Source organism: Cinclus cinclus, unplaced genomic scaffold (genome assembly GCF_963662255.1).
Source record: "Cinclus cinclus unplaced genomic scaffold, bCinCin1.1 SCAFFOLD_49, whole genome shotgun sequence".
NCBI lineage: Eukaryota > Metazoa > Chordata > Aves > Passeriformes > Cinclidae > Cinclus > Cinclus cinclus.
Window position 1 is genome coordinate 562,086 of NW_026912051.1, and position 19,404 is coordinate 581,489.

Consider the following 19,404-nt stretch of genomic DNA (forward strand, 5'->3'; position numbering starts at 1 on the left):
CCATCGGAGGCCCAAACGCGCCCTACAAAATGACATCTGCCAAGTGGGCTCTTGAGTTTGGCTTTCTGGGGAAAAGTGCCTCCTTTCGGACTCAACTTGCCTGCGGCCCATGCAGGGCTTTTGCCTACAAAAATTCCATAAGGACGAGGATTTCTCCCAGACCAAAGCAGCCCCCTCCTCCAAACCTGGCTGTCATCGGAGGCCCAAACGCGCCCTACAAAATGACATCTGCCAAGTGGGCTCTTGAGTTTGGCTTCTTGGGTGGAAGTACCTCCTTTCAAAGCCAACTTGCCTGCGGCCCTTCCTGGGCTGTTGCCTACAAAAATTCCATAAGGACGAGGATTCCTCCCAGACCAAAGCTGCCCCCTCCTCCAAACCTGGCTGCCATCGGAGGCCCAAACGCGCCCTACAAAATGACATCTGCCAAGTGGGCTCTTGAGTTTGGCTTCTTGTGGAAAAGTGCCTCCTTTCAAAGCCAACTTGCCTAACTATCCTGCGGCCCGTGCTGGGCTTTAGACTACAAAAATTCCATAAGGACGAGGATTTCTCCCAGACCAAAGCTGCCCCCTCCTCCAAACCTGGCTGCCATCAGAGGCCCAAACGCGCCCCACAAAATGACATCTGCATTGAGGGTTCTTGAGTTTGGCTTCTTGGGGAAAAGTGCCTCCTTTCGGAGTCAACTTGCCTAACTTGCCTGCGGCACGTCCTGGGCTTTTGCCTCCAAAAATTCCAGAAGGAAGAGGATTTCTCCCAGGCCAAAGCTGCCCCCTCCTCCAAACCTGGCTGCCATCAGAGGCCCAAACGTGCCCTACAAGATGACACCTGCCAAGTGGGCTCTTGAGTTTGGCTTCTTGGGGAAAAGTGCCTCCTTTCAAAGCCAACTTGCCTGCAGCCCGTGCTGGGCTTTAGACTACAAAAATTCCATAAGGACGAGGATTTCTCCCAGACCAAAGCTGCCCCCTCCTCCAAACCTGGCTGCCATCGGAGGCCCAAACGTGCCCTACAAAATGACACCTGCCAAGTGGGCTCTTGAGTTTGGCTTCTTGGGGAAAAGTGCCTCCTTTCGAAGCCAACTTGCCTAACTAGCCTGCGGCCCGTGCTGGGCTTTTGCCTACAAAAATTCCATAAGGACGAGGATTCCTCCCAGACCAAAGCTGCCCCCTCCTCCAAACCTGGCTGCCATCGGAGGCCCAAACAAAATGACATCTGCATTGTGGGTTCTTGAGTTTGGCTTCTTGGGGAAAAGTGCCTCCTTTCAAAGCCAACTTGCCTAACTTGCCTGCGGCCCATGCGGGGTTTTTGCCTACAAAAATTCCATAAGGACGAGGATTTCTCCCAGACCAAAGCTGCCCCCTCCTCCAAACCTGGCTGCCATCGGAGGCCCAAACGCGCCCTACAAAATGACACCTGCCAAGTGGGCTCTTGAGTTTGGCTTCTTGGGGAAAAGTGACTCCTTTCAAAACCAACTTGCCTGCATCCAGTCCCGGGCTTTTGCTACAAAAATTCCATAAGGACGAGGATTCCTCCCAGACCAAAGCTGCCCCCTCCTCCAAACCTGGCTGCCATCGGAGGCCCAAACGCGCCCTACAAAATGACATCTGCCAAGTGGGCTCTTGAGTTTGGCTTTCTGGGGAAAAGTGCCTCCTTTCGGAGTCAACTTGCCTGCGGCCCATGCAGGGCTCTTGCCGACAAAAATTCCATAAGGACGAGGATTTCTCCCAGACCAAAGCTGCCCCCTCCTCCAAACCTGGCTGCCATCGGAGGCCCAAATGTGCCCTACAAAATGACATCTGCCAAGTGGGCTCTTGAGTTTGGCTTCTTGGGTGGAAGTGCCTCCTTTCAAAGCCAACTTGCCTGCGGCCCGTCCTGGGCTTTTGCCTACAAAAATTCCATAAGGACGAGGATTTCTCCCAGACCAAAGCTGCCCCCTCCTCCAAACCTAGCTGCCATCGGTGGCCCAAACGCGCTCTACAAAATGACACCTGCCAAGTGGGCTCTTGAGTTTGGCTTCTTGGGGAAAAGTGCCTCCTTTCTGAGCCAAATTGCCTAACTTGCCTGCGGCCCGTCCTGGGCTTTTGCTACAGAAATTCCATAAGGACGAGGATTTCTCCCAGACCAAAGCTGCCTCCTCCTCCAAACCTGGCTGCCATCGGAGGCCCAAACGCGCCCTACAAAATGACATCTGCCAAGTGGGCTCTTGAGTTTGGCTTCTTGCGGAAAAGTGCCTCCTTTCAAAGCCAACTTGCCTAACTAGCCTGCGGCCCGTGCTGGGCTTTAGACTACAAAAATTCCATAAGGACGAGGATTTCTCCCAGACCAAAGCTGCCCCCTCCTCCAAACCTGGCTGCCATCGGAGGCCCAAACGCGCCCTACAAAATGACATCTGCATTGAGGGTTCTTGAGTTTGGCTTCTTGGGGAAAAGTGCCTCCTTTCAAAGCCAACTTGCCTAACTTGCCTGCGGCCCGTCCTGGGCTTTTGCCTCCAAAAATTCCAGAAGGACGAGGATTTCTCCCAGGCCAAAGCTGCCCCCTCCTCCAAACCTGGCTGCCATCGGAGGCCCAAACGTGCCCTACAAAATGACATCTGCATTGAGGGTTCTTGAGTTTGGCTTCTTGGGGAAATGTGACTCATTTCAAAACCAACTTGCCTGTGTCCCGTCCCGGGCTTTTGCTACAAAAATTCCATAAGGACGAGGATTCCTCCCAGACCAAAGCTGCCCCCTTCTCCAAACCTGGCTGCCATCGGAGGCCCAAACGTGCCCTACAAAATGACATCTGCCAAGTGGGCTCTTGAGTTTGGCTTCTTGGGTGGAAGTGCCTCCTTTCAAAGCCAACTTGCCTGCAGCCCGTGCTGGGTTTTAGACTACAAAAATTCCATAAGGACGAGGATTTCTCCCAGACCAAAGCTGCCCCCTCCTCCAAACCTGGCTGCCATCGGAGGCCCAAACGCGCCCTACAAAATGACACCTGCCAAGTGGGCTCTTGAGTTTGGCTTCTTGGGGAAAAGTGCCTCCTTTCGGAGCCAACTTGCCTGCGGCCCGTCCTGGGTTTTTGCCTACAAAAATTCCAGAAGGACGAGGATTTCTCCCAGACCAAAGCTGCCCCCTCCTCCAAACCTGGCTGCCATCGGAGGCCCAAACGCGCCCTACAAAATGACATCTGCCAAGTGGGCTCCTGAGTTTGGCTTCTTGCGGAAAAGTGCCTCCTTTCAAAGCCAACTTGCCTAACTAGCCTGCGGCACATTCTGGGCTTTTACCTACAAAAATTCCATAAGGACGAGGATTTCTCCCAGAACAAAGCTGCCCCCTCCTCCAAACCTGGCTGCCATCGGAGGCCCAAACGCGCCCTACAAAATGACATCTGCCAAGTGGGCTCTTGAGTTTGGCTTCTTGGGGGAAAGTGCCTCCTTTCAAAGCCAACTTGCCTGCGTCCCGTCCTGGGCTTTTGCCTACAAAAATTCCATAAGAACGAGGATTTCTCACAGACCAAAGCTGCCCCCTCCTCCAAACCTGGCTGCCATCGGAGGCCCAAACGCGCCCTAGAAAATGACATCTGCATTGTGGGTTCTTGAGTTTGGCTTCTTGGGGAAAAGTGCCTCCTTTCGGAGCCAACTTGCCTAACTTGCCTGCGGCCCGTCCTGGGCTTTTGCCTACAAAAATTCCATAAGGACGAGGATTTCTCCCAGACCAAAGCTGCCCCCTCCTCCAAACCTGGCTGCCATCGGAGGCCCAAACGCGCCCTACAAAATGACATCTGCCAAGTGGGCTCTTGAGTTTGGCTTCTTGGGGAAAAGTGACTCCTTTCAAAGCCAACTTGCCTAACTTGCCGGCGGCCCGTCCTGGGCTTTTGCCTACAAAATTTCCAGAAGGACAAGGATTTCTCCCAGACCAAAGCTGCCCCCTCCTCCAAACCTGGCTGCCATCGGAGGCCCAAACGCGCCCTACAAAATGACATCTGCCAAGTGGGCTCTTGAGTTTGGCTTCTTGGGGAAAAGTGCCTCCTTTCGGAGTCAACTTGCCGGCGGCCCATGCAGGGCTTTTGACTCCAAAAATTCCATAAGGACGAGGATTTCTCCCAGACCAAAGCTGCCCCCTCCTCCAAACCTGGCTGCCATCGGAGGCCCAAACGCGCCCCACAAAATGACATCTGCATTGAGGGTTCTGGAGTTTGGATTCTTGGGGAAAAGTGCCTCCTTTCAAAGCCAACTTGCCTAACTTGCCTGCGGCCCGTCCTGTGCTTTTGCCTCCAAAAATTCCATAAGGACGAGGATTTCTCCCAGACCAAAACTGCCCCCTCCTCCAAACCTGGCTGCCATCGGAGGCCCAAACGTGCCCTACAAAATGACACCTGCCAAGTGGGCTCTTGAGTTTGGCTTCTTGGGGAAAAGTGACTCCTTTCAAAACCAACTTGCCTGTGTCCCGTCCCGGGCTTTTGCTACAAAAATTCCATAAGGACGAGGATTCCTCCCAGACCAAAGCTGCCCCCTCCTCCAAACCTGGCTGCCATCGGAGGCCCAAACGTGCCCTACAAAATGACATCTGCCAAGTGGGCTCTTGAGTTTGGCTTCTTGGGTGGAAGTGCCTCCTTTCAAAGCCAACTTGCCTGCGGCCCGTCCTGGGCTTTTGCCTACAAAAATTCCATAAGGACGAGGATTTCTCCCAGACCAAAGCTGCCCCCTCCTCCAAACCTGGCTGCCATCGGAGGCCCAAACGCGCCCTACAAAATGACATCTGCCAAGTGGGCTCTTGAGTTTGGCTTTCTGGGGAAAAGTGAGCTCCTTTCGGAGTCAACTTGCCTGCGGCCCATGCAGGGCTCTTGCCGACAAAAATTCCATAAGGACGAGGATTTCTCCCAGACCAAAGCTGCCCCCTCCTCCAAACCTGGCTGCCATCGGAGGCCCAAACGTGCCCTACAAAATGACATCTGCCAAGTGGGCTCTTGAGTTTGGCTTCTTGGGTAGAAGTACCTCCTTTCAAAGCCAACTTGCCTGCGGCCCGTGCTGGGCTTTTGCCTACAAAAATTCCATAAGGACGAGGATTTCTCCCAGACCAAAGCTGCCCCCTCCGCCAAACCTGGCTGCCATCAGAGGCCCAAACGCGCCCCACAAAATGACACCTGCATTGAGGGTTCTTGAGTTTGGCTTCCTGGGGAAAAGTGCCTCCTTTCGGAGTCAACTTGCCTGCGGCCCATGCAGGGCTTTTGCCTACAAAAATTCCAGAAGGACGAGGATTTCTCCCAGACCAAAGCTGCCCCCTCCTCCAAACCTGGCTGCCATCGGAGGCCCAAACGTGCCCTACAAAATGACACCTGCCAAGTGGGCTCTTGAGTTTGGCTTCTTGGGTGGAAGTGCCTCCTTTCAAAGCCAACTTGCCTGCGGCCCGTCCTGGGCTTTTGCCTACAAAAATTCCATAAGGACGAGGATTTCTCCCAGACCAAAGCTGCCCCCTCCTCCAAACCTAGCTGCCATCGGTGGCCCAAACGCGCCCTACAAAATGACACCTGCCAAGTGGGCTCTTGAGTTTGGCTTCTTGGGGAAAAGTGCCTCCTTTCGGAGCCAAATTGCCTAACTTGCCTGCGGCCCATGCGGGGTTTTTGCCTACAAAAATTCCATAAGGACGAGGATTTCTCCCAGACCAAAGCTGCCCCCTCCTCCAAACCTGGCTGCCATCGGAGGCCCAAACGCGCCCCACAAAATGACACCTGCATTGAGGGTTCTTGAGTTTGGCTTCCTGGGGAAAAGTGCCTCCTTTCGGAGTCAACTTGCCTGCGGCCCATGCAGGGCTTTTGCCTACAAAAATTCCAGAAGGACGAGGATTTCTCCCAGACCAAAGCTGCCCCCTCCTCCAAACCTGGCTGCCATCGGAGGCCCAAACGTGCCCTACAAAATGACACCTGCCAAGTGGGCTCTTGAGTTTGGCTTCTTGGGTGGAAGTGCCTCCTTTCAAAGCCAACTTGCCTGCGGCCCGTCCTGGGCTTTTGCCTCCAAAAATTCCATAAGGACGAGGATTTCTCCCAGACCAAAGCTGCCCCCTCCTCCAAACGTGGCTGCCATCGGAGGCCCAAACGCGCCCTACAAAATGACATCTGCCAAGTGGGCTCTTGAGTTTGGCTTCTTGCGGAAAAGTGCCTCCTTTCAAAGCCAACTTGCCTAACTAGCCTGCGGCCCGTGCTGGGCTTTTGCCTACAAAAATTCCATAAGGACGAGGATTTCTCCCAGACCAAAGCTGCCCCCTCCTCCAAACCTGGCTGCCATCGGAGGCCCAAACGCACCCCACAAAATGACATCTGCATTGAGCGTTCTTGAGTTTGGCTTCTTGGGGAAAAGTGCCTCCTTTCGGAGTCAACTTGCCTAACTTGCCTGCGGCCCGTCCTGGGCTTTTGCCTACAAAAATTCCATAAGGACGAGGATTTCTCCCAGACCAAAGCTGCCCCCTCCTCCAAACCTGGCTGACATCGGAGGCCCAAACGTGCCCTAGAAAATGACACCTGCCAAGTGGGCTCTTGAGTTTGGCTTCTTGGGGAAAAGTGACTCCTTTCAAAACCAACTTGCCTGCGTCCCGTCCCGGGCTTTTGCTACAAAAATTCCATAAGGACGAGGATTCCTCCCAGACCAAAGCTGCCCCCTCCTCCAAACCTGGCTGCCATCGGAGGCCCAAACGCGCCCTACAAAATGACATCTGCCAAGTGGGCTCTTGAGTTTGGCTTTCTGGGGAAAAGTGCCTCCTTTCGGAGTCAACTTGCCTGCGGCTCATGCAGGGGTTTTGCCTACAAAAATTCCATAAGGACGAGGATTTCTCCCAGACCAAAGCTGCCCCCTCCTCCAAACCTGGCTGCCATCGGAGGCCCAAACGCGCCCTACAAAATGACACCTGCCAAGTGGGCTCTTGAGTTTGGCTTCTTGGGGAAAATTGCCTCCTTTCGGAGTCAACTTGCCGGCGGCCCATGCAGGGCTTTTGCCTACAAAAATTCAATAAGGACGAGGATTCCTCCCAGACCAAAGCTGCCCCCTCCGCCAAACCTGGCTGCCATCGGAGGCCCAAACGCGCCCTACAAAATGACATCTGCCAAGCGGGCTCTTGAGTTTGGCTTCTTGGGGAAAAGTGCCTCCTTTCGGAGTCAACTTGCCGGCGGCCCATGCAGGGCTTTTGCCTCCAAAAATTCCATAAGGACGAGGATTTCTCCCAGACCAAAGCTGCCCCCTCCTCCAAACCTGGCTGCCATCGGAGGCCCAAACGCGCCCTACAAAATGACACCTGCCAAGTGGGCTCTTGAGTTTGGCTTCTTGCGGAAAAGTGCCTCCTTTCAAAGCCAACTTGCCTAAGTAGCCTGCGGCCCGTGCTGGGTTTTGCCTACAAAAATTCCATAAGGACGAGGATTTCTCCCAGACCAAAGCTGCCCCCTCCTCCAAACCTGGCTGCCATTGGAGGCCCAAACGTGCCCTACAAAATGACACCTGCCAAGTGGGCTCTTGAGTTTGGCTTCTTGGGGGAAAGTGCCTCCTTTCAAAGCCAACTTGCCTGCGGCCCGTCCTGGGCTTTTGCCTACAAAAATTCCATAAGGACGAGGATTTCTCCCAGACCAAAGCTGCCCCCTCCTCCAAACCTGGCTGCCATCGGAGGCCCAAACGCGCCCTACAAAATGACATCTGCCAAGTGGGCTCCTGAGTTTGGCTTCTTGGGGGAAAGTGCCTCCTTTCAAAGCCAACTTGCCTGCGGCCCGTCCTGGGCTTTAGACTACAAAAATTCCATAAGGACGAGGATTTCTCCCAGACCAAAGCTGCCCCCTCCTCCAAACCTGGCTGCCATCGGAGGCCCAAACGCGCCCTACAAAATGACATCTGCATTGAGGCTTCTTGAGTTTGGCTTCTTGGGGGAAAGTGCCTCCTTTCAAAGCAACTTGCCTAACTTGCCTGCGGCCCATGCGGGGTTTTTGCCTACAAAAATTCCATAAGGACGAGGATTTCTCCCAGACCAAAGCTGCCCCCTCCTCCAAACCTGGCTGCCATCGGAGGCCGAAACGTGCCCTACAAAATGACATCTGCCAAGTGGGCTCTTGAGTTTGGCTTGTTGGGTGGAAGTACCTCCTTTCAAAGCCAACTTGCCAGCGGCCCGTCCTGGGCTTTTGCCTACAAAAATTCCATAAGGACGAGGATTTCTCCCAGACCAAAGCTGCCCCCTCCTCCAAACCTGGCTGCCATCGGAGGCCCAAACGCGCCCCACAAAATGACACCTGCATTGAGGGTTCTTGAGTTTGGCTTCCTGGGGAAAAGTGCCTCCTTTCGGAGTCAACTTGCCTGCGGCCCATGCAGGGTTTTGCCTACAAAAATTCCATAAGGACGAGGATTTCTCCCAGACCAAAGCTGCCCCCTCCTCCAAACCTGGCTGCCATCAGAGGCCCAAACGCGCCCCACAAAATGACATCTGCATTGAGGGTTCTTGAGTTTGGCTTCTTGGGGAAAAGTGCCTCCTTTCGGAGTCAACTTGCCTAACTTGCCTGCGGCCCATGGGGGGTTTTTGCCTACAAAAATTCCATAAGGACGAGGATTTCTCCCAGACCAAAGCTGCCCCCTCCTCCAAACCTGGCTGACATCGGAGGCCCAAACGCGCCCTAGAAAATGACACCTGCCAAGTGGGCTCTTGAGTTTGGCTTCTTGGGGAAAAGTGACTCCTTTCAAAACCAACTTGCCTGCGTCCCGTCCCGGGCTTTTGCTACAAAAATTCCATAAGGACGAGGATTCCTCCCAGACCAAAGCTGCCCCCTCCTCCAAACCTGGCTGCCATCGGAGGCCCAAACGCGCCCTACAAAATGACATTTGCCAAGTGGGCTCTTGAGTTTGGCTTCTTGCGGAAAAGTGCCTCCTTTCAAAGCCAACTTGCCTAACTAGCCTGCGGCCCGTGCTGGGCTTTTGACTACAAAAATTCCATAAGGACGAGGATTTCTCCCAGACCAAAGCTGCCCCCTCCTCCAAACCTGGCTGCCATCGGAGGCCCAAACGCGCCCCACAAAATGACATCTGAATTGAGGGTTCTTGAGTTTGGCTTCTTGGGGAAAAGTGCCTCCTTTCAAAGCAACTTGCCTAACTTGCCTGCGGCCCATGCGGGGTTTTTGCCTACAAAAATTCCATAAGGACGAGGATTTCTCCCAGACCAAAGCTGCCCCCTCCTCCAAACCTGGCTGCCATCGGAGGCCCAAACGCGCCCTACAAAATGACACCTGCCAAGTGGGCTCTTGAGTTTGGCTTCTTGGGGAAAAGTGACTCCTTTCAAAACCAACTTGCCTGCGTCCCGTCCCGGGCTTTTGCTACAAAAATTCCATAAGGACGAGGATTCCTCCCAGACAAAAGCTGCCCCCTCCTCCAAACCTGGCTGCCATCGGAGGCCCAAACGCGCCCTACAAAATGACATCTGCATTGTGGGCTCTTGAGTTTGGCTTTCTGGGGAAAGGTGCCTCCTTTCGGAGTCAACTTGCCTGCGGCCCATGCAGGGCTTTTGCCTACAAAAATTCCATAAGGACGAGGATTTCTCCCAGACCAAAGCTGCCCCCTCCTCCAAACCGGGCTGCCATCGGAGGCCGAAACGTGCCCTACAAAATGACATCTGCCAAGTGGGCTCTTGAGTTTGGCTTCTTGTGTGGAAGTACCTCCTTTCAAAGCCAACTTGCCTGCGGCCCGTCCTGGGCTTTTGCCTACAAAAATTCCATAAGGACGAGGATTTCTCCCAGACCAAAGCTGCCCCCTCCTCCAAACCTGGCTGCCATCGGAGGCCCAAACGCGCCCCACAAAATGACACCTGCATTGAGGGTTCTTGAGTTTGGCTTCCTGGGGAAAAGTGCCTCCTTTCGGAGTCAACTTGCCTGCGGCCCATGCAGGGCTTTTGCCTACAAAAATTCCAGAAGGACGAGGATTTCTCCCAGACCAAAGCTGCCCCCTCCTCCAAACCTGGCTGCCATCGGAGGCCGAAACGTGCCCTAGAAAATGACATCTGCATTGTGGGCTCTTGAGTTTGGCTTTCTGGGGAAATGTGCCTCCTTTCGGAGTCAACTTGCCTGCGGCCCATGCGGGGTTTTTGCCTACAAAAATTCCATAAGGACGAGGATTTCTCCCAGACCAAAGCTGCCCCCTCCTCCAAACCTGGCTGCCATCGGAGGCCGAAACGTGCCCTACAAAATGACATCTGCCAAGTGGGCTCTTGAGTTTGGCTTCTTGTGTGGAAGTACCTCCTTTCAAAGCCAACTTGCCTGCGGCCCGTCCTGGGCTTTTGCCTACAAAAATTCCATAAGGACGAGGATTTCTCCCAGACCAAAGCTGCCCCCTCCTCCAAACCTGGCTGCCATCGGAGGCCCAAACGCGCCCCACAAAATGACACCTGCATTGAGGGTTCTTGAGTTTGGCTTCCTGGGGAAAAGTGCCTCCATTCGGAGTCAACTTGCCTGCGGCCCATGCAGGGCTTTTGCCTACAAAAATTCCAGAAGGACGAGGATTTCTCCCAGACCAAAGCTGCCCCCTCCTCCAAACCTGGCTGCCATCGGAGGCCCAAACGCGCCCTACAAAATGACACCTGCCAAGTGGGCTCTTGAGTTTGGCTTCTTGGGTGGAACTGCCTCCTTTCAAAGCCAACTTGCCTGCGGCCCGTCCTGGGCTTTTGCCTCCAAAAATTCCATAAGGACGAGGATTTCTCCCAGACCAAAGCTGCCCCCTCCTCCAAACCTGGCTGCCATCGGAGGCCCAAACGCGCCCTACAAAATGACATCTGCCAAGTGGGCTCTTGAGTTTGGCTTCTTGCGGAAAAGTGCCTCCTTTCAAAGCCAACTTGCCTAACTAGCCTGCGGCCCGTGCTGGGCTTTAGACTACAAAAATTCCATAAGGACGAGGATTTCTCCCAGACCAAAGCTGCCCCCTCCTCCAAACCTGGCTGCCATCGGAGGCCCAAACGCGCCCCACAAAATGACATCTGCATTGAGGGTTCTTGAGTTTGGCTTCTTGGGGAAAAGTGCCTCCTTTCGGAGTCAACTTGACTAACTTGCCTGCGGCCCATGCGGGGTTTTTGCCTACAAAAATTCCATAAGGACGAGGATTTCTCCCAGACCAAAGCTGCCCCCTCCTCCAAACCTGGCTGACATCGGAGGCCCAAACGCGCCCTAGAAAATGACACCTGCCAAGTGGGCTCTTGAGTTTGGCTTCTTGGGGAAAAGTGACTCCTTTCAAAACCAACTTGCCTGCGTCCCGTCCCGGGCTTTTGCTACAAAAATTCCATAAGGACGAGGATTCCTCCCAGACCAAAGCTGCCCCCTCCTCCAAACCTGGCTGCCATCGGAGGCCCAAACGCGCCCTACAAAATGACATTTGCCAAGTGGGCTCTTGAGTTTGGCTTCTTGCGGAAAAGTGCCTCCTTTCAAAGCCAACTTGCCTAACTAGCCTGCGGCCCGTGCTGGGCTTTTGACTACAAAAATTCCATAAGGACGAGGATTTCTCCCAGACCAAAGCTGCCCCCTCCTCCAAACCTGGCTGCCATCGGAGGCCCAAACGCGCCCCACAAAATGACATCTGAATTGAGGGTTCTTGAGTTTGGCTTCTTGGGGAAAAGTGCCTCCTTTCAAAGCAACTTGCCTAACTTGCCTGCGGCCCATGCGGGGTTTTTGCCTACAAAAATTCCATAAGGACGAGGATTTCTCCCAGACAAAAGCTGCCCCCTCCTCCAAACCTGGCTGCCATCGGAGGCCCAAACGCGCCCTACAAAATGACACCTGCCAAGTGGGCTCTTGAGTTTGGCTTCTTGGGGAAAAGTGACTCCTTTCAAAACCAACTTGCCTGCGTCCCGTCCCGGGCTTTTGCTACAAAAATTCCATAAGGACGAGGATTCCTCCCAGACAAAAGCTGCCCCCTCCTCCAAACCTGGCTGCCATCGGAGGCCCAAACGCGCCCTACAAAATGACATCTGCCAAGTGGGCTCTTGAGTTTGGCTTTCTGGGGAAAAGTGCCTCCTTTCGGAGTCAACTTGCCTGCGGCCCATGCAGGGCTTTTGCCTACAAAAATTCCAGAAGGACGAGGATTTCTCCCAGACCAAAGCTGCCCCCTCCTCCAAACCTGGCTGCCATCGGAGGCCCAAACGTGCCCTACAAAATGACACCTTCCAAGTGGGCTCTTGAGTTTGGCTTCTTGGGTGGAAGTGCCTCCTTTCAAAGCCAACTTGCCTGCGGCCCGTCCTGGGCTTTTGCCTCCAAAAATTCCATAAGGACGAGGATTTCTCCCAGACCAAAGCTGCCCCCTCCTCCAAACCTGGCTGCCATCGGAAGCCCAAACGCGCCCTACAAAATGACATCTGCCAAGTGGGCTCTTGAGTTTGGCTTCTTGCGGAAAAGTGCCTCCTTTCAAAGCCAACTTGCCTAACTAGCCTGCGGCCCGTGCTGGGCTTTAGACTACAAAAATTCCATAAGGACGAGGATTTCTCCCAGACCAAAGCTGCCCCCTCCTCCAAACCTGGCTGCCATCGGAGGCCCAAACGCACCCCACAAAATGACATCTGCATTGAGGGTTCTTGAGTTTGGCTTCTTGGGGAAAAGTGCCTCCTTTCGGAGTCAACTTGCCTAACTTGCCTGCGGCCCGTCCTGGGCTTTTGCCTACAAAAATTCCATAAGGACGAGGATTTCTCCCAGACCAAAGCTGCCCCCTCCTCCAAACCTGGCTGACATCGGAGGCCCAAACGCGCCCTAGAAAATGACACCTGCCAAGTGGGCTCTTGAATTTGGCTTCTTGGGGAAAAGTGACTCCTTTCAAAACCAACTTGCCTGCGTCCCGTCCCGGGCTTTTGCTACAAAAATTCCATAAGGACGAGGATTCCTCCCAGACCAAAGCTGCCCCCTCCTCCAAACCTGGCTGCCATCGGAGGCCCAAACGCGCCCTACAAAATGACATCTGCCAAGTGGGCTCTTGAGTTTGGCTTTCTGGGGAAAAGTGCCTCCTTTCGGAGTCAACTTGCCTGCGGCTCATGCAGGGGTTTTGCCTACAAAAATTCCATAAGGACGAGGATTTCTCCCAGACCAAAGCTGCCCCCTCCTCCAAACCTGGCTGCCATCGGAGGCCCAAACGTGCCCTACAAAATGACACCTGCCAAGTGGGCTCTTGAGTTTGGCTTCTTGGGGAAAATTGCCTCCTTTCGGAGTCAACTTGCCGGCGGCCCATGCAGGGCTTTTGCCTACAAAAATTCAATAAGGACGAGGATTCCTCCCAGACCAAAGCTGCCCCCTCCGCCAAACCTGGCTGCCATCGGAGGCCCAAACGCGCCCTACAAAATGACATCTGCCAAGTGGGCTCTTGAGTTTGGCTTTCTGGGGAAAAGTGCCTCCTTTCGGAGTCAACTTGCCTGCGGCTCATGCAGGGGTTTTGCCTACAAAAATTCCATAAGGACGAGGATTTCTCCCAGACCAAAGCTGCCCCCTCCTCCAAACCTGGCTGCCATCGGAGGCCCAAACGCGCCCTACAAAATGACACCTGCCAAGTGGGCTCTTGAGTTTGGCTTCTTCGGGAAAATTGCCTCCTTTCGGAGTCAACTTGCCGGCGGCCCATGCAGGGCTTTTGCCTACAAAAATTCAATAAGGACGAGGATTCCTCCCAGACCAAAGCTGCCCCCTCCGCCAAACCTGGCTGCCATCGGAGGCCCAAACGCGCCCTACAAAATGACATCTGCCAAGCGGGCTCTTGAGTTTGGCTTCTTGGGGAAAAGTGCCTCCTTTCGGAGTCAACTTGCCGGCGGCCCATGCAGGGCTTTTGCCTCCAAAAATTCCATAAGGACGAGGATTTCTCCCAGACCAAAGCTGCCCCCTCCTCCAAACCTGGCTGCCATCGGAGGCCCAAACGCGCCCTACAAAATGACACCTGCCAAGTGGGCTCTTGAGTTTGGCTTCTTGGGGAAAAGTGCCTCCTTTCGGAGCCAACTTGCCTAAGTAGCCTGCGGCCCGTGCTGGGTTTTGCCTACAAAAATTCCATAAGGACGAGGATTTCTCCCAGACCAAAGCTGCCCCCTCCTCCAAACCTGGCTGCCATTGGAGGCCCAAACGTGCCCTACAAAATGACATCTGCCAAGTGGGCTCTTGAGTTTGGCTTCTTGGGGGAAAGTGCCTCCTTTCAAAGCCAACTTGCCTGCGGCCCGTCCTGGGCTTTTGCCTACAAAAATTCCATAAGGACGAGGATTTCTCCCAGACCAAAGCTGCCCCCTCCTCCAAACCTGGCTGCCATCGGAGGCCCAAACGCGCCCTACAAAATGACATCTGCCAAGTGGGCTCCTGAGTTTGGCTTCTTGGGGGAAAGTGCCTCCTTTCAAAGCCAACTTGCCTGCGGCCCGTCCTGGGCTTTAGACTACAAAAATTCCATAAGGACGAGGATTTCTCCCAGACCAAAGCTGCCCCCTCCTCCAAACCTGGCTGCCATCGGAGGCCCAAACGCGCCCCACAAAATGACATCTGCATTGCGGCTTCTTGAGTTTGGCTTCTTGGGGGAAAGTGCCTCCTTTCAAAGCAACTTGCCTAACTTGCCTGCGGCCCATGCGGGGTTTTTGCCTACAAAAATTCCATAAGGACGAGGATTTCTCCCAGACCAAAGCTGCCCCCTCCTCCAAACCTGGCTGCCATCGGAGGCCGAAACGTGCCCTACAAAATGACATCTGCCAAGTGGGCTCTTGAGTTTGGCTTGTTGGGTGGAAGTACCTCCTTTCAAAGCCAACTTGCCAGCGGCCCGTCCTGGGCTTTTGCCTACAAAAATTCCATAAGGACGAGGATTTCTCCCAGACCAAAGCTGCCCCCTCCTCCAAACCTGGCTGCCATCGGAGGCCCAAACGCGCCCCACAAAATGACACCTGCATTGAGGGTTCTTGAGTTTGGCTTCCTGGGGAAAAGTGCCTCCTTTCGGAGTCAACTTGCCTGCGGCCCATGCAGGGCTTTTGCCTACAAAAATTCCAGAAGGACGAGGATTTCTCCCAGACCAAAGCTGCCCCCTCCTCCAAACCTGGCTGCCATCGGAGGCCCAAACGTGCCCTACAAAATGACACCTGCCAAGTGGGCTCTTGAGTTTGGCTTCTTGGGTGGAAGTGCCTCCTTTCAAAGCCAACTTGCCTGCTGCCCGTCCTGGGCTTTTGCCTACAAAAATTCCATAAGGACGAGGATTTCTCCCAGACCAAAGCTGCCCCCTCCTCCAAACCTGGCTGCCATCGGAGGCCCAAACGCGCCCTACAAAATGACATCTGCCAAGTGGGCTCTTGAGTTTGGCTTCTTGCGGAAAAGTGCCTCCTTTCAAACCAAATTGCCTAACTAGCCTGCGGCCCGTGCTGGGCTTTAGACTACAAAAATTCCATAAGGACGAGGATTTCTCCCAGACCAACGCTGCCACCTCCTCCAAACCTGGCTGCCATCGGAGGCCCAAACGCGCCCCACAAAATGACATCTGCATTGAGGGTTCTTGAGTTTGGCTTCTTGGGGAAAAGTGCCTCCTTTCGGAGCCAACTTGCCTAACTTCCCTGCGGCCCATGTGGGGTTTTTGCCTACAAAAATTCCATAAGGACAAGGATTTCTCACAGACCAAAGCTGCCCCCTACTCCAAACCTCGCTAGCATCGGAGGCCCAAACGCGCCCTACAAAATGACACCTGCCAAGTGGGCTCTTGAGTTTGGCTTCTTGGGGAAAAGTGACTCCTTTCAAAACCAACTTGCCTGCGTCCCGTCCCGGGCTTTTGCTTCAAAAATTCCATAAGGACGAGGATTCCTCCCAGACAAAAGCTGCCCCCTCCTCCAAACCTGGCTGCCATCGGAGGCCCAAACGCGCCCTACAAAATGACATCTGCCAAGTGGGCTCTTGAGTTTGGCTTTCTGGGGAAAAGTGCCTCCTTTCGGAGTCAACTTGCCGGCGGCCCATGCAGGGCTTTTGCCTACAAAAATTCCATAAGGACGAGGATTTCTCCCAGAACAAAGCTGCCCCCTCCTCCAAACCTGGCTGCCATCGGAGGCCCAAACGCGCCCTACAAAATGACATCTGCATTGTGGGTTCTTGAGTTTGGCTTCTTGGGGAAAAGTGCCTCCTTTCGGAGCCAACTTGCCTAACTAGCCTGCGGCCCGTGCTGGGCTTTAGACTACAAAAATTCCATAAGGACGAGGATTTCTCCCAGACCAAAGCTGCCCCCTCCTCCAAACCTGGCTGCCATCGGAGGCCCAAACGCGCCCTACAAAATGACATCTGCCAAGTGGGCTCTTGAGTTTGGCTTCTTGGGTGGAAGTGCCTCCTTTCAAAGCCAACTTGCCTGCGGCCCGTCCTGGGCTTTTGCCTACAAAAATTCCATAAGGACGAGGATTTCTCCCAGACCAAAGCTGCCCCCTCCTCCAAACCTGGCTGCCATCGGAGGCCCAAACGCGCCCTACAAAATGACATTTGCCAAGTGGGCTCTTGAGTTTGGCTTCTTGCGGAAAAGTGCCTCCTTTCAAAGCCAACTTGCCTAACTAGCCTGCGGCCCGTGCTGGGCTTTTGACTACAAAAATTCCATAAGGACGAGGATTTCTCCCAGACCAAAGCTGCCCCCTCCTCCAAACCTGGCTGCCATCGGAGGCCCAAACGCGCCCACAAAATGACATCTGAATTGAGGGTTCTTGAGTTTGGCTTCTTGGGGAAAAGTGCCTCCTTTCGGAGCCAACTTGCCTAACTTGCCTGCGGCCCGTCCTGGGCTTTTGCCTCCAAAAATTCCAGAAGGACGAGGATTTCTCCCAGGCCAAAGCTGCCCCCTCCTCCAAACCTGGCTGCCATCGGAGGCCCAAACGTGCCCTACAAAATGACACCTGCCAAGTGGGCTCTTGAGTTTGGCTTCTTGGGGAAAAGTGACTCCTTTCAAAAACAACTTGCCTGTGTCCCGTCCCGGGCTTTAGACTACAAAAATTCCAGAAGGACGAGGATTTCTCCCAGACCAAAGCTGCCCCCTCCTCCAAACCTGGCTGCCATCGGAGGCCCAAACACGCCCTACAAAATGACATCTGCATTGTGGGTTCTTGAGTTTGGCTTCTTGCGGAAAAGTGCCTCCTTTCAAAGCAACTTGCCTGCGGCCCGTCCTGGGCTTTTGCCTCCAAAAATTCCATAAGGACGAGGATTTCTCCCAGACCAAAGCTGCCCCCTCCTCCAAACCTGGCTGACATCGGAGGCCCAAACGCGCCCTACAAAATGACACCTGCCAAGTGGGCTCTTGAGTTTGGCTTCTTGGGGAAAATTGCCTCCTTTCGGAGTCAACTTGCCGGCGGCCCATGCAGGGCTTTTGCCTACAAAAATTCCATAAGGACGAGGATTCCTCCCAGACCAAAGCTGCCCCCTCCGCCAAACCTGGCTGCCATCGGAGGCCCAAACGCGCCCTACAAAATGACATCTGCCAAGCGGGCTCTTGAGTTTGGCTTCTTGGGGAAAAGTTCCTCCTTTCGGAGTCAACTTGCCGGCGGCCCATGCAGGGCTTTTGCCTCCAAAAATTCCATAAGGACGAGGATTTCTCCCAGACCAAAGCTGCCCCCTCCTCCAAACCTGGCTGCCATCGGAGGCCCAAACGCGCCCTACAAAATGACACCTGCCAAGTGGGCTCTTGAGTTTGGCTTCTTGGGGAAAAGTGCCTCCTTTCGGAGCCAACTTGCCTAAGTAGCCTGCGGCCCGTGCTTGGCTTTTGCCTACAAAAATTCCATAAGGACGAGGATTTCTCCCAGACCAAAGCTGCCCCCTCCTCCAAACCTGGCTGCCATTGGAGGCCCAAACGTGCCCCACAAAATGACACCTGCCAAGTGGGCTCTTGAGTTTGGCTTCTTGGGGGAAAGTGCCTCCTTTCAAAGCCAACTTGCCTGCGGCCCGTCCTGGGCTTTTGCCTACAAAAATTCCATAAGGACGAGGATTTCTCCCAGACCAAAGCTGCCCCCTCCTCCAAACCTGGCTGCCATCGGAGGCCCAAACGCGCCCTACAAAATGACATCTGCCAAGTGGGCTCCTGAGTTTGGCTTCTTGGGGGAAAGTGACTCCTTTCAAAGCCAACTTGCCTGCAGCCCGTGCTGGGCTTTAGACTACAAAAATTCCATAAGGACGAGGATTTCTCCCAGACCAAAGCTGCCCCCTCCTCCAAACCTGGCTGCCATCGGAGGCCCAAACGCGCCCCACAAAATGACATCTGCATTGAGGCTTCTTGAGTTTGGCTTCTTGGGGGAAAGTGCCTCCTTTCAAAGCAACTTGCCTAACTTGCCTGCGGCACATGCGGGGTTTTTGCCTACAAAAATTCCATAAGGACGAGGATTTCTCCCAGACCAAAGCTGCCCCCTCCTCCAAACCGGGCTGCCATCGGAGGCCGAAACGTGCCCTACAAAATGACATCTGCCAAGTGGGCTCTTGAGTTTGGCTTCTTGGGTGGAAGTACCTCCTTTCAAAGCCAACTTGCCTGCGGCCCGTCCTGGGCTTTTGCCTACAAAAATTCCATAAGGACGAGGATTTCTCCCAGACCAAAGCTGCCCCCTCCTCCAAACCTGGCTGCCATCGGAGGTCCAAACGCGCCCCACAAAATGACACCTGCATTGAGGGTTCTTGAGTTTGGCTTCCTGGGGAAAAGTGCCTCCTTTCGGAGTCAACTTGCCTGCGGCCCATGCAGGGCTTTTGCCTACAAAAATTCCATAAGGACGAGGATTTCTCCCAGACCAAAGCTGCCCCCTCCTCCAAACCTGGCTGCCATCGGAGGCCCAAACGTGCCCTACAAAATGACACCTGCCAAGTGGGCTCTTGAGTTTGGCTTCTTGGGTGGAAGTGCCTCCTTTCAAAGCCAACTTGCCTGCGGCCCGTCCTGGGCTTTTGCCTACAAAAATTCCATAAGGACGAGGATTTCTCCCAGACCAAAGCTGCCCCCTCCTCCAAACCTGGCTGCCATCGGAGGCCCAAACGCGCCCTACAAAATGACATCTGCCAAGTGGGCTCTTGAGTTTGGCTTCTTGCGGAAAAGTGCCTCCTTTCAAAGCTAACTTGCCTAACTAGCCTGCGGCCCGTGCTGGGCTTTAGACTACAAAAATTCCATAAGGACGAGGATTTCTCCCAGACCAAAGCTGCCCCCTCCTCCAAACCTGGCTGCCATCGGAGGCCCAAACGCGCCCCACAAAATGACATCTGCCAAGTGGGCTCTTGAGTTTGGCTTCTTGGGGAAAAGTGCCTCCTTTCGGAGTCAACTTGCCTAACTTGCCTGCGGCCCAAGTGGGGTTTTTGCCTACAAAAATTCCATAAGGACGAGGATTTCTCCCAGACCAAAGCTGCCCCCTCCTCCAAACCTGGCTGCCATCGGAGGCCCAAACGCGCCCTACAAAATGACACCTGCCAAGTCGGCTCTTGAGTTTGGCTTCTTGGGGAAAAGTGACTCCTTTCAAAACCAACTTGCCT